At 45.6% G+C, this 13417-nt stretch overlaps 1 long non-coding RNA gene across 1 annotated transcript; it reads left to right on the top strand.

Annotated features, from left to right (window-relative positions):
• Nucleotides 1-5228: 5228 nt before the first annotated feature.
• On the top strand, nucleotides 5229-13021 carry LOC149326665 (uncharacterized). Its single transcript, XR_016286499.1, has 4 exons — nucleotides 5229-5464; nucleotides 6457-6550; nucleotides 7097-7172; nucleotides 12921-13021. It is a non-coding gene; the product is annotated as an uncharacterized LOC149326665 (long non-coding RNA).
• Nucleotides 13022-13417: the final 396 nt, after the last annotated feature.

Here is a 13417-nt window from a genome sequence, read left to right as displayed (position 1 = left end):
GTGTGCGTTCAGCAGCTGTGCGTGTTTAGCCATCTGACTTCCCCAACTGACCAAGGAGATGAATCGCTCCAAGCGGAAGAGTGCCCCTTGAGGAGATGGGCCAACTCCGCAGATATTCTGCCGTTCAGCAGATGTTCTCGAGGACCCCGAGTGAGAACACCCCCTGGAATCTCGAAATGCCGTTCGGATCATGGCCGACCTGCCCAATACGGCCACCATCAACCCACCATCCACATACTCAAGGCCCAGGAGCTGGCCCAGCACCTCAGTTGTTACAAGCCAGTGCCACACATCCGTTGCTTCTATGCCGCTAGTGAGAGTAGCACTGGCCAGCTATCCTGAACTGCATGTGTCAGAAGATTCCTCTCCGAACGGCAGGCGGGCTTCCGGAGGCACGATGCAAGAGCCTACCCTACTGTTGATGTGGTTGGCTTCCTGGAGGAGACCAAGCAGAATGGTGCCTCTTGCTCGCGTTCGACGTTCAGGCTGCTTTCGTGACGAAAGTACATATAAACAGCGCTAAACGACAGGACTAGAAGAGGAGTAGACAAACACGGCGCTGAACCAGCGCCGTGTTTGTCTACTCCTCTTCTAGTCCTGTCGTTTAGCGCTGTTTATATGTACTTTCGCCATGGAACACCAACTCGCCCAATCTACTGTTCTTCTGCTTTCGTGAGCCTCCCTTTTGTTCCATACAGGAGGCAGTCGACTTTCTCGAGTGGATGGCGGCCTGCGTCAATTCATCACCTGCTTCCTTAGTATACGCACCATGAGGGTCAGCATCGCAGACACCCCCAGACCAGTCACAGCAAGCGTCCCATAGAGGCCAGTATTGAGCCAATTCCTGTCTAACCTGAGCCTTGCACGCCTCACAGACGCCATCCCCCGCACTCTGCTACAAGTGCTGTGCTCTATCTACGCCGGCGGCGTGGCTCTATAGGTTCGTCCAGCGAGCAGGCTCATCACAGCAAGGAAGTCTCCGCAGAGAGCGTACGATGCGGTCCAGTCCTTCCTGGCCTCTGTGAGGTTCACTGTCTTGACAAATTGACGGAGGCACCCTCCACCGCAGACTAGTCAGATCGTAGGTTACGATACCACCCTGCACCTCAACGGGACCAGTGCTGAATGGAAGACCCAGGTGAACTACCTTGTTCTCGTTATTGACCACAGGCTGACTTGGATTCCAGAGAAGAAGGCCCTCTTCCGCGCCGTCATCGAGTAGACCAGGCAGTTCTTCAGATATTTGCAGGCGGGAAAGGTTGCACATCCGCTCTCCCCCCCCTTCCTCCATGGGACCTCATGCTATATTTTATGTAACCATTAGAGATTTTTATCTTAAAAACTTTGTGAGATAAGTCGGTGCGGTATGTTGTGCTGGATTGCACATCAATGCAAACAATATGTGCTCATTTGGACCAATAGTTAGGCAATAATTAAACTAAAACAACTATATACTTGTTGATTTTTTAATTCAGGAGGCAAGGTTATATTGCCTGGAAGATCAGCCCAGCTCTTGAAGTTTCTTATTCCGACAATATGCTTAAATAGAATTCAGCGCAAATAAACAGACAAGGGACGAAGAGAGACACACTGAGACGTTCACGAGCGTTCGTGAACGTCTCAGTGTGTCTCTCTTCGTCCCTTGTCTGTTTTTTTTGCGCTGAATTCTATTTAACATGCTTCACCAACTAGCCCGGCAGCTTGCTCTCCTGGACAATATGCTTGTTGAGCTGGCTTTCCAGCCTTACTTAATTGTAAAATAACGTCGCTGAGCGTGGTATTGTCGCTTAGATCAAGGTAACTTGCTTTGGATTTTCAAATACACGAACTGGACCTATATTGGATGCATTTGAAGTGTGAGGGACGAGCTTTTACAGATAATAAACGAGGAAACGCAAACTGAACGAGCTTTAAAATGTGTATTTTGACATCCGATATTTCGAACCTCATTGCCAATTAAGAAATTTTAGAAACGCAGCTCACTTTCCATGTTGACGGCCATAAATTTAGCAACACAACCTTGTCCATAAAATATAAAATAAATAAGTTTACAGATAATATTACTTAATTCATCGCTTAATTATAGTTTTATATTAGATACATGACGTCCGTCTTGCTGTACAATCGAGCTCAACACACATTACCGAAGTACCTCTCGCCATTTTTGAACTAAAAAATTTTTAAAGGTTAAAAATTTTCTAACACGAGTTATCTTTCGACAAATTGCGATATCACGGAGAAGATTTTGTGGTATAAGAAGTGGATAATTGCTGACCTGCAGAGTGCAAATCATGCTGCGGTACTGCGGCTTAAAGCAGAAACTTTCTCTACGTCCTTAGAGCTGGCTGAGGAGGCAAATAGCCTCACAGCAGGGGAGGCATCCTACCTTAGCCTCTCATAAGAGCCACAAATTACCAAACCAGGGCGGAAGCAAGCCTTTTAGCCGGACCAGCAGCGTTGGAAGCGAAGTCGAAGCAAACCGATCGCGGAAGCGCTGAAAGGACCGGAGAACCAAAATGCTACTGGTGCCGAAAATTGCCGTCCTCTTTGTTTGGGACTTCCCGATATCTGCTAACGGGAACAGTGAAAAAAAAACTAAGGGGGGCGCTTTCTTGACCTAAAGTGCGGTGAGGCGAAAGCCTTAAGTGCAGTGTTGCTGCTTGTGTCACTGATGTGTGGTTAAGATGTTAAGCTTCGCCTTAAGAGTGCACTCTAAGAACTGCTACTCCTGCATTAAGAGTAAAAGAGCCTCGCTACTCCTGCAGGTATCAATCTACTCTCTCTACAAACGAGAAAGAGTGAAAGGTCCGGTTCACTCCTCTTGACAAAAGAGTAAAATGGCATTTCCACTCCTGCATACCTCAAGGGAGTTCAGTGCTTGTTTTACTCCTCCGCCAAAGGAATTAACAAACAAATGATAACGTTCATGCGGCTCCACAGGCTGCACAATAGATATCATTGCTCATCGTAGCAAGCAACTCGTATTATTTTCTTATGCCGCAAAGAATAATCTACAGCGAGGACGCGTTGTTCATTTTGCTAAGAGCGCTCGCCATGCATTCCTTCAAACTTGCGTTTAACTGTATTTTCGCGGAAGCACTTACTATATACGTATACGTGAACTACGTGAACTAAGGGACTCGCTACTGCAAACGGGCATTGAATGCCCATTCACACTTGCAAGTAGCAAAGGGCATGCGACCAGCAGTCGCTTGCGACCAGGCAGCAGCTCCACGACACCGTTCCTCACACCTGCAAGGGTGACCTGCGGGTCGCCTGCTCGTTTGATTCTCACGTGAAATGAGGTCCCGGGAATGACGTCAGTCACGCGTTTTGGCCCAGGCTCCTGCGCCCTCGCGCTCGGTCTTTTAAAGTGGTCTGGTTCCTCGTTATTAGCAGTGTGCTGCTACAACCTGAGCGAAGAGGAGAATATCGTGGCGGTTTTGATGTGCGCCACGGCCATACAATCGTAAGGGCGCGCTAGCTTCTCGGGGCCGGCCTGCCAGCCTGGATGCCGGCTGCCGGCGTCAGAAAAATGCACTAGTATTGTTTGTTCACGACCAATACCGGATAGAGTATCATTAGCCAATGTCGAGTTGTTGGTAGAAGCGATAACAGCCATACAAATTTCCTCCCATAGCCGCTTTGCTGCTGCTCTGGAGTTCGCCTGGCCTCTGCTATAGCTCCGCTCCTGAAGGGGTCGCGGAAACCGAGCATATATTTATTTCCCTATGACGCGGGGTTCAGAGTAAAACGGTGCCGAGGGTAGCACCTAAGTGCTGGCCAGTTTCGAAGCGCATTCAGCTACAGCATCTATGTGAAATCGGCTAGGTTTAGCGACGACAAGGGCAGCCAGCGAGCAGCGCACAGTTCGTCGCCCGGCGCGACCGCGGGCGGCGTCGTTGCCGAAAGCTCGGCTCGCTCAATGATTCGCTCCGTAGCTTGCGAATCGCGCACGCAAGGCTGGAAAATCGAGCAGCGACTGGCCTGCGATTGAGCGAGCCTTTATGCCCACGTTTGCAGCACAGGTGAACAAATTTAGCACACATGTATGCATGGAATATCGGCTGCGTTGCGGCGGTTCTTAAGCTCGTCCTCGACGCCATCATCACCGTTCGGGTGGACCCGAGCATATCTTTATTTCACTACGAGACATAGTTCACAATAAAACGTACTTACAATGCAAAGAGTAGCACCTCAGCGCTAGCCAGTTTCGAAGCGCTCTCAGCTCTGGCATCGAAGTGAAACCTCCTAGGCTTAGCTACGAATACGGCAGCCAGGGAGCAGGCCGAAGCTCGTCGCGCGGCGCGCTCGCGAGAAGCGTCATTGCTGAAAGCTCGGCTCGCTCACATATTGGCTCAGAAACTTGCGAATTGTACTCGCAAGGCTGGCAAATCGAGCAGCTAGCGGCTGGCCTGCGACTGAGCGCACGTTCGCAGTACAGGTGAACAACAATTAGCGCACGAATGCTTGGGATACCGGCTGCGTTGCGGCCACGTTAAGGCGATTCTTAAGCTCGTCCTCGACGCCATCGTCACCGTACGTGACACACAGGCTGAGAACTTGAATTCGAGTACGTGCTAAAGTAAGCTGCTCGTATTTCTCGGAACAATCTGAACTCGAAAAGACAGTTGCTTCTGTCGGCTTCCATGCGTGTGGGCTCTTGCTAGTGAAAGTACACTCGAACAGGATGCGGCGAGTGCGGGCCGCTGTTGCATATAAGCTAAAGTGTGAAGCAAGTATCGTCGTAGTTCCGTAACGCAGTTGATATCACAGTAATCCGCTTGTACGGGTCACATTTAAGCTCTGTTTCATGTAGATCTCCGTCGAGCACGCCAGTGTCGCGTAGAGTAATGCATCGCAGCTGCTCTTTGTCCTACCGCTCGCGTCGAACATATCCTTGATATGGACCAGTTTGCGATACGGTGCGTTTCTTTGCCATTTTTGTCGCATTTAAGGGATTTTCGCTGCCGTCAATCGAAATTGCATTCCGTCAACAGCGTCGTCTGCGCCGTCGTCTGCTAGGACACCCGGGGATGGGATCACAGGATCACAGCTTCTACAAACGACATGTCAGCAAAAGTATCTAAAAGCGCTTTGGTATTCGCATTTAATAAAGAAATAAAATGAAAAAATATAATTTGTTTTTGTTGCGAACACAATTCAAATATAAGTAATAAGAAAAGCGCATTTGTAGGTTTTTTCAATGAAGCAAAACTGCAGCCGTCGTCACGTTTTGTGTTATTTGGGTTTTCGTAGCATTGTTTGAGTGCTCGTGCGGTGGACGTGTATGAAGAACACAAGTGTGTTTTGGAAACCAACGACGAGAATTACGCCCTGTCAACACTGGTGATTTTGAACGGGTAAAGCCGTGAAGAAAGGTAGCGCTACGACTTCTTGTCATCTGGAGAGGCAACGAAGAAGAATGTGCGGTTTTGCTAAGCCGTGATGAGCCGTCTGAACGGTGAGTCCCGTGTACGTTTCTTTACTTCTGATCTCTATTCGCACGCGTTATTAGTGTGCGCCTATATAGGGATGGCAGTGCAGGCAGTCTGCGTGCGGTTGCCTCAGCTATAATGCGTTAAGGCCGATTCACACGACGGTCCGTTCGCCCGCGGCCCGCGCACTACGTATTCATGCGTCACCACATTGAGAGGCGCGCTCTCGGCCGCGGCAGCGGGCGAACGGACCGTCGTGTGAATCGGCCTTTACCAGAAAAGAACGGGCGTATAGGCCGCATGGCAACTGTTGCTCCATAGTCTCTATCTGCGTTTAGAACAGAGTTATGCGGTCGCTTGGTAGCGCTGCGAAAAACAACAGACAATGTTTACTACATTCCAATAGCATAGATTTGTGCTACGTAGGAGAGGATGATGAGCGTGCAGTGCCACGTTAGAGAGCGCTCTTGCTAGGCCAGCTGCGGACAGACAAGGGAACTGACAACGGTCGAGTTGCCTCGCGGCTGGTGCCCGTCGGATTGATTTGTGCTACTTAGAAGATGACGATGAGCGGCAGTGCCACGCGACAGAGCACTCGCGCTAGGCCAGCTGCCAACAGACAGTGCTCAGTGTGTGTACTCGTCGGATTAGTGCTTACGCCTTAATATTTGTCATACAATTTTTTCGGGGACAATGATCGCGTGTAAAAGGCTGGGGCATATCCCTTGCCTAGTCATTTGTAAATTTTTATCTGTGCTTCCCCATGGAACAGAATTTGACACAGTATTATGTCAAAGTTAGATCGTTCTTGCGTCTGCCCTGAGGTGTAGGTGTCGATGCTTCCTCGCCTTCAGATTTTGAGAACTGTTTGGGATGCAACTGCGCACTTATTTAGGATTTCAAGCTTTTTACTATATCCCTCGTTTGTGCGGCCCGCTTTCAAGTCGTTCGCTATATCGGTGATGGTTTGTTATTGATTTTCACTTTCTCTTATTTATTCTTGGTTGACTGCCACCAGCTGTGCTGCCGGCGATTCTCCGCGCTCGGAACTATTCCCAGGCACGAGACCCTACCGACAGACCTCCCTGCACCACACTCACCAGTTTTCTTCGGTATTTTTTTCCCTTGCTCTTACTTGCATTGCCACTAGGCAGTTTTTATTTCTGTGCAGATTTGTTAAATGCAATACCAATTTTCGTTTCATGCTGTGATGTGAGATATCGTGCTTCTTGCTAATGAATGCATGCCTTTTCCATCCTCTCGTCATTTGTGCAAAGCAGACGGGTCTACTGGTCGCTATGTTCAATTTAAAAATACCTTCGGTGCTGCTGCAAAGCACCCTAGTAGTAATAATTAAATCCTGTGCATGCTATATTCGAATAGTTACGCTCTTTTCATCATGCATAAAAATAGTGGTATTCCAGCCTGCTCATCTTTCTATGCGGTTGTGACAGTCATGTAAATCTACTGAAATAATGTATATCGGTGCATCACATACAATCTGTTCATTTCTTTTGTCATGGGCCATCTCATTGCTTTTTGTGTTTCTATGTTAATACCTTATTCTAATTTATGAAGCAGTAGACAATTTCTTCTCTTGTCATTCATCACATTGTTACGGCCACTGACAACAGTTGCTCTGACATATTTATTTGCAGTTGCCAGCTGCCAGTATCTACTGGGCCATTCGTGCTTCCAGCTTTTGGCTGTGCTATCTCTCCTCAGCTGTTTGTGGTAGGTATTGTTTTCCAGTGATGCATACCTTACCTGCCTATTTAGAAAAATTTCGTAGACATAGGCTCACAGCGGGTTTAGAAATGCATGCAGAGCTCTACGTGCACTTAGCAGCAGTACCTCCCTGTATAATCACATGAATCTGATCCTGAATTACATGAATGTAATTGCATGATCTGTATGAAATAGTCGCTCATGAAGCTTTTGACTGCTGCTGTTAACATACTGGAGTTTACACTGCTTCAGGTGCAGTGACTATTTCACACATGTTGCCTCTTATGCATATGTGCCCTCTGAAAGGGCGAACGTATTCCTTTATCCCTTTAAAAAACATTGTGTTTTATCATGATGCTTTACCGGTATTTCTGGTGTATAGACCAAAATGTCACTCAGTATTGTAACATGAAGCGGGAACTCAGTTTGTCCAATGTTTTAGAGGTAACATGAAGCGGGAACTGAGTTTGTCCAATGTTTTAGGGGTCCTAAAATATTGGACCAACACAGTTCCCACTCGAGTTATTGATCACTTCGCTCTCGCCCTACCATAAGCTTGCCGTCCAGGTTGGACAAATTGGTAGAGCGACTGCTCCAGTGAAGTGGTGGTTCTGAGTTCGAACACCGGCGGACCAGGACGAATCTTTCTTTAACTACGAAGTTTCTGTGAAAGCTCTATAGCTTTCCTCTGTAGCCATTTGGCTGTGCTCGAGTGGATGTCAATCGAGTGGATGTCAAATCAGGTTGTTTGCGGATGATTGTGTGCTCTTTCATGAAATAACTTCAATTGACGACCAAATCCATCTTAACTCCTCTCTTGCTAAGATTTTTGAATGGTGTGAAACGTGGGACATGCAACTTAACACTGATAAGACCGTCTTTCTTCGCTTCTCTCGCAAAAAAGCTCCTCTTTCTTTTAACTACAGGCTAGGTTCATCGCCTTTGCTGGAAGACACTAAATATAAGTATTTGGGTGTCACACTTACTAACACTTTATCATGGAATTTACATATAGATAACATCTGCTCTTCTGCACTCCGCAAACTATACTTCTTAAGACATAAGCTTAAAACTTCTCCCCCTAGCGTAAAATTACTTGCTTACAATTCACTGATTAGACCGAAACTCGAATACGCATGTGTTGTCTGGGACCCGTTTACTAAACACAATATCACCCGCCTAGAAAAGGTACAGAGAAAAGCTGTAAGGTTTATTTACTCTAAATTTTCCCCGTATGACTCACCCTCTGAAATAATGCAGGTTAATGGTATTCAATGTCTTGCACAACGAAGAAAAAATTTACGTTTGGAATTTCTTTACTTGCTTTGGAAACAAGAATTAGCTATGAACCCTGCCCCATATCTGTCGCTTTCAACGTCGAGGTATACACGCCACCATCATCCTAATTCTCTGACGCCGTATTTTGCACGAACAGATTTATTCAAGTTTTCATTTTTTCCTCGCACAGTAACGGACTGGAATGATTCTTTATTGCCTTTCGCCACACTTTGATGTTTACTAACTTTGTTATTATTGTTTTGTTTGTCATTTTACCCACCCTGCTTGGACCTGTATAAGGTTTGCAGTATTCAATAAAGAAAGAAAGAAAGAAATTACTCCTTATTACAGATCTTTTGTCAACGCCAAACTGATTCAGTAGCAACAAATAGTAGAAGGGTGCTAGCATGCTGCTCCCAAGCATGCTAGCACCCTTAGCATGCTGCTCCCAAAAATTCGTTAAGCATGTTATAAAATGTATGCTGTATTGTTTTAATTGCTGCAAAGAAATAACGGTGATGTTAGATGCCCAGCCCCTATTAGGTAAACATAGCTCGCAATTAACACAGTGGATGGAAAAGAAATATGGACTTCAACCCTCACGACGACCCTCACCCCAATAAAACAAAAAGTGCCAGTGTTGCCATACTTGAGAGCTTTGCTCTTTAAAAGTGCAGTAGACTGCTACTCAAAGTTGACAAAAAAATGCGTCTCGTTTTCTGCATGTGCATTCCACAGTGCTGGTGCCATTTTCACTGGCCATTGACATTCAGTCGCATGATGTGCACCCCGCTCCTAGAGTTGATTTTGTTTGTCTTGTGAACCTGCCGTCAAAATCAGTGCAGGATAATGCTTCCCCAGTTGATCTGCAGTTAACCTTGTCCTTTGCCAGCTGCTGTCACCCTTTCTCCACAGAGAAGGGCGGTGGGAGTCCAAGCCAGGTGGAGTTGAAATATTTGACTAGTAGTGGACAGGGATCCTGCGGTTTGTTGAGGACACAGGCAAATTGGAGGCTTATGGAAGAATTTTTTTACCAGCCAAAAAAGACGCATACACAAGAGAGAACCGCATAGGACAAGGGCTGGTAAAAGCCGTAGTCCTCTGTGGTTCTCTCTTGTGTATGCGTGTTCCTTGGCGGGTAAAAAAATTCCTCCGTAAGTCTCCAATTTGCCGGTGTCCTCCACAGATTGGAGGATCCCTGTCTGTTACTAGTCAAATTTCACTACTCCACCTGGATTGGACTCCCACTGCCCTTCTCAAACTTTTGAAATCCTGTTGCCCTAGCAGATCATCAGCTGTCGGTTGTATTACTTTCGCTTCAGTGAAATTTGACATGTAGCGGACAGGGATCCTAGAATTTGTGGAGTACACAGGCAAACTGGAGACTTATAGAAGAATTTTTTTACCAGCCAAGGAAGACGCATACACAAGATTCGTTGTCTGTGTTTCACAACTGAAAGTTCTAAATGCGTGCAAAAGTGTATCGTGCATTCGCACGTATTTTGAAAACTCAATTTTTGCAGCGTTAGGTTTTCGGAATTGGAGCTGTAGCTTTGCCGCCACACAATCCCGCTCGTTAACAAAGCGCACACTTATTTGCTAGGTATATATTCGGTATACCGCAACCAGTACACGTCACTGTTTGGAAGGTTCTGTCGCGAAATTTCTGATTGTGCAAGGTAGCTTTTCTTTTAAATTCAAGCGCTCTCTATTTGCTTTTTCCTGTGCATATTCATCGGTCGTTTCAATTCGGAAGCGTTGGTGCTGCAAGACGTGCATACGGAAGCTACGTTTGTGCACAAAGCTCCTGAATTTTGGAAAGCGCAGCTCTGACAGTTCTCGTTGTCATAAATAAGTACAAAGCAGCCTAATCTTTTTGGACACACCATTTCATGCTCTTAGCTGTTTCTGAGAAACAGGCTGCCTTTTTTTCTGTTTTTGGTGTGAAACATTCCTAACAACTTCTTTCTTTCTCCATGCACAGATAGCCTATGCATACACGGGCAGCTTGATTGCAATATTTAGGGCAATATTTATAACAGGTGCAGTGAGCCTTGGTGCATGTGGACAGAAATTAAGCTAGGGTGGGGTGGGGTATTTTCGCACAGGGTAATGTTATGCGGAGAGTTCGGCGTATTGAAACCGAGTCTTATTAGACGTCCCAGCACCAGGACAGTAGTTGAGGCTTTTCTTCTTTGTTGTCTAGTCAATGGTTTCCATCACATAAAATAGCCTTAATTCTAGCTATCCCGTGGCCGTCTAACAGAACGATGCAGATATACTGAAGTGATCAGTGTTGCATAAAAGTAGTGAGAACATTGCAAATGCAAGACAACTTCATTGGTTTGCAGTGCACTAACGTGGCAGTCATAGAGAATTACACATTACATTTGCAAATCTAAATTGTGCATAATATTATGGACTGGCACGTAATGTGCGAAGTAATCACAGTTATCTCGTTCATGCCAAATGCTAGTGTCAAACATTGTCAGTATTGCATATTTATAAAGAGCAGACATGCTGCGCCTAACTTGTCGTTGGATAGATTTTATTACTATGAAAGCAAAAAGTTTACACATGGCTGTCGTGTTCTTGCGTGGGAAGTAGTATTACCTTAAATGAGTATAAACACCAAATTTTTGGTTATGTGTGTTCTTTGTAGCGACGTGCTGGGCATTCGTATACATAGAATTGTTGCATAGTATTCGTCTCCAATTGCTAAATAATTACAACCAGATTTCTTTTCTTCCCTGTTTCAATAGCATAGCAATTGCTATGACATCAATGTTCAGTATAGGTTATGGTAGGCACAAAAAACCTACGATATCGCTACTTCATCGTTTTAATTAGTTACAATGCTAAAGCCAGCCTGCCTTAAGAGTCGGAATCACAATGAATGACGAAGCCGCAATTATATTGCAGTTTTCCTCATGCCTCCCCTGGCTTATACTGACCTTTGATGCCATTGCCATTGCTCAGTTTTTAAAAGTGAAGCAGGAGAGAGAAGATATTTAATTACAAATTATTTAGCAGTCATAGGCGAATACTGTGTGGTTATCCGTGCATAGTAATGCCTTATGCATCATTAAAAAAAAAAATGTGCAACTGAAATTTGCTCGGCTGCTAACCCAAAAGACGCGGGTTCGATCCTGGCCGCGGCGGCTGGAATTTCTTTGGAGGAGAAATTCTAGAGGCCCGTGTACTGTGCGATGTCAGTGCACGTTAAAGAACCCCAGGTGGTCGAAATTTCCGGAGCCCTTCCCTACGGCGTCTCTCATAGCCTGGGTCGCTTTGGGACGTTAAACCCCATAAACCAACCCAAACCAAACTGAAATTTGTTGTCTGCCTCTTTGAGATGAAAAATTTTGAATTTTTCCTTCACTATTTTAGAGCATGAAATTCAGTTAATGGTATCTGAGAAACAGGAATTGCAACAGCCATTTCTCTTCAGCAAGAAAACTGTCATTGGTTTAAGTGTTTTCCCGATTCAAGGTTACCCTATATTTTAAACTGCACAATGTATTATGTGACAAGAAACCGTCAAGCACAATAGGTGTGGTTTTAGAAATGACTGGAAGTGATAAGGGAATACATTTACTTAGAGCAGGTAGTGACCGCTGATCCGGATCATGAAGGGCAATAACTAGAGGAATATGAATGGGGTTGAGTGCATATGGCAGGTTCTCTCAGATCATGAATGGCAGTTTTTCAATACCCCTCAAGAGAAAAGTATACAACAGCTGTATCCTACCGGTATTCACCTATGGGGCAGAAACGTGGAGGCTAACGAAGAGGGTTCAGCTTAAGTTAAGGACAATGCAACGAGCTATGGAAATCAAAATGATAGGCGTAACGTTAAGAGATCGGAAGCGGGCGGAGTGGGTGAGGGAACAAACGCGGGTTGAAGACGTCCTAGTCGAAATCAGGAGAAAAAAGGGTGCTTTGGCAGGGCATGCAAGACGAAGGCAAGATAATCGATGGTCCTTAAGGGTAACGGAGTGGATTCCAAGAGAAGGCAAGCGTAGCAGGAAGCAGCAAAAAGTTCCATGGGCGGAGGTTTGCAGGAACACGGTGGACATAGCTGGCGAAGGACAGGGTTAATTGGAGAACATGGGAGAGGCCTTTGCCTTGCAGTGGGCGTAGTCAGGCTGATCATGATACTTGCAGAAGAGCTTGCTCATGTTAAAATTTTCATTTGGTGAATATGTGCTTGTTTTACATGCACACAGCTTTTGAAAGGACTAGCATAGTGATAATTGTATTGGGCTTCATAAAATTGTAGCTCTGAATGAAGGTTTGCAATGAAAGGTGTCTGCACTTGGTCACAATATACGACACACTAGTGGCGACATGACACACACGATCAGTACATTCTAGTTGTATTCTTTCTTTTTTTTCATGGGGTTATATGCAGGATAGTATGAAAAGGGCATTGGAATTGCCTCTCACTTGCATTATTTTCATTCATGTTTGCAGGCACCCGGAGAAATGCACGCATAGCCAAAGCTCCTTCACTCAGCCGAGCAAGCTACGGCATCATCCAGCATCTTAGTTTCTTTTGAGCGCTTACAGCTCACTGCGGTGGATTTGGTAGATGGGTTTACTTTGCTTTTGGCAGTGTTTTTGGCATTTAATGTCAAGTACACCCCAAAAACAAAGCGGGCTTGTCTGCTGCTTGAGACACTAATGGGGCTTGATCCTAGCGAGCGCCTCCCGAGCGTGTTTTGGGCAGCCACAGCAATCACAGCAATGACTTGAGAAATAAAAGTTATCAGTGTTGTACATTTGTGTCATTATTTCTTGAACCATTGTTATTCCCAACGCAGACAGAGCACCATACTAATGTGCAAACTGTAGTGTAGCCATAAAGTAGTTGTATGAGCAAAAATTATTCTACTCAAAGATTATAATCCCTTTTGCTCATTACTCTTTTGTAGATGTAGCGCAGGTGGATCCTGCAAAACATATGACCA

Source organism: Amblyomma mixtum, chromosome 10 (assembly GCF_055824585.1).
Source record: "Amblyomma mixtum isolate Tamu chromosome 10, ASM5582458v1, whole genome shotgun sequence".
In the NCBI taxonomy this organism is placed as follows: domain Eukaryota; kingdom Metazoa; phylum Arthropoda; class Arachnida; order Ixodida; family Ixodidae; genus Amblyomma; species Amblyomma mixtum.
The sequence above is the reverse complement of the archived record's forward strand: the minus strand, read 5'-3'. Positions and strand labels throughout refer to the sequence as shown.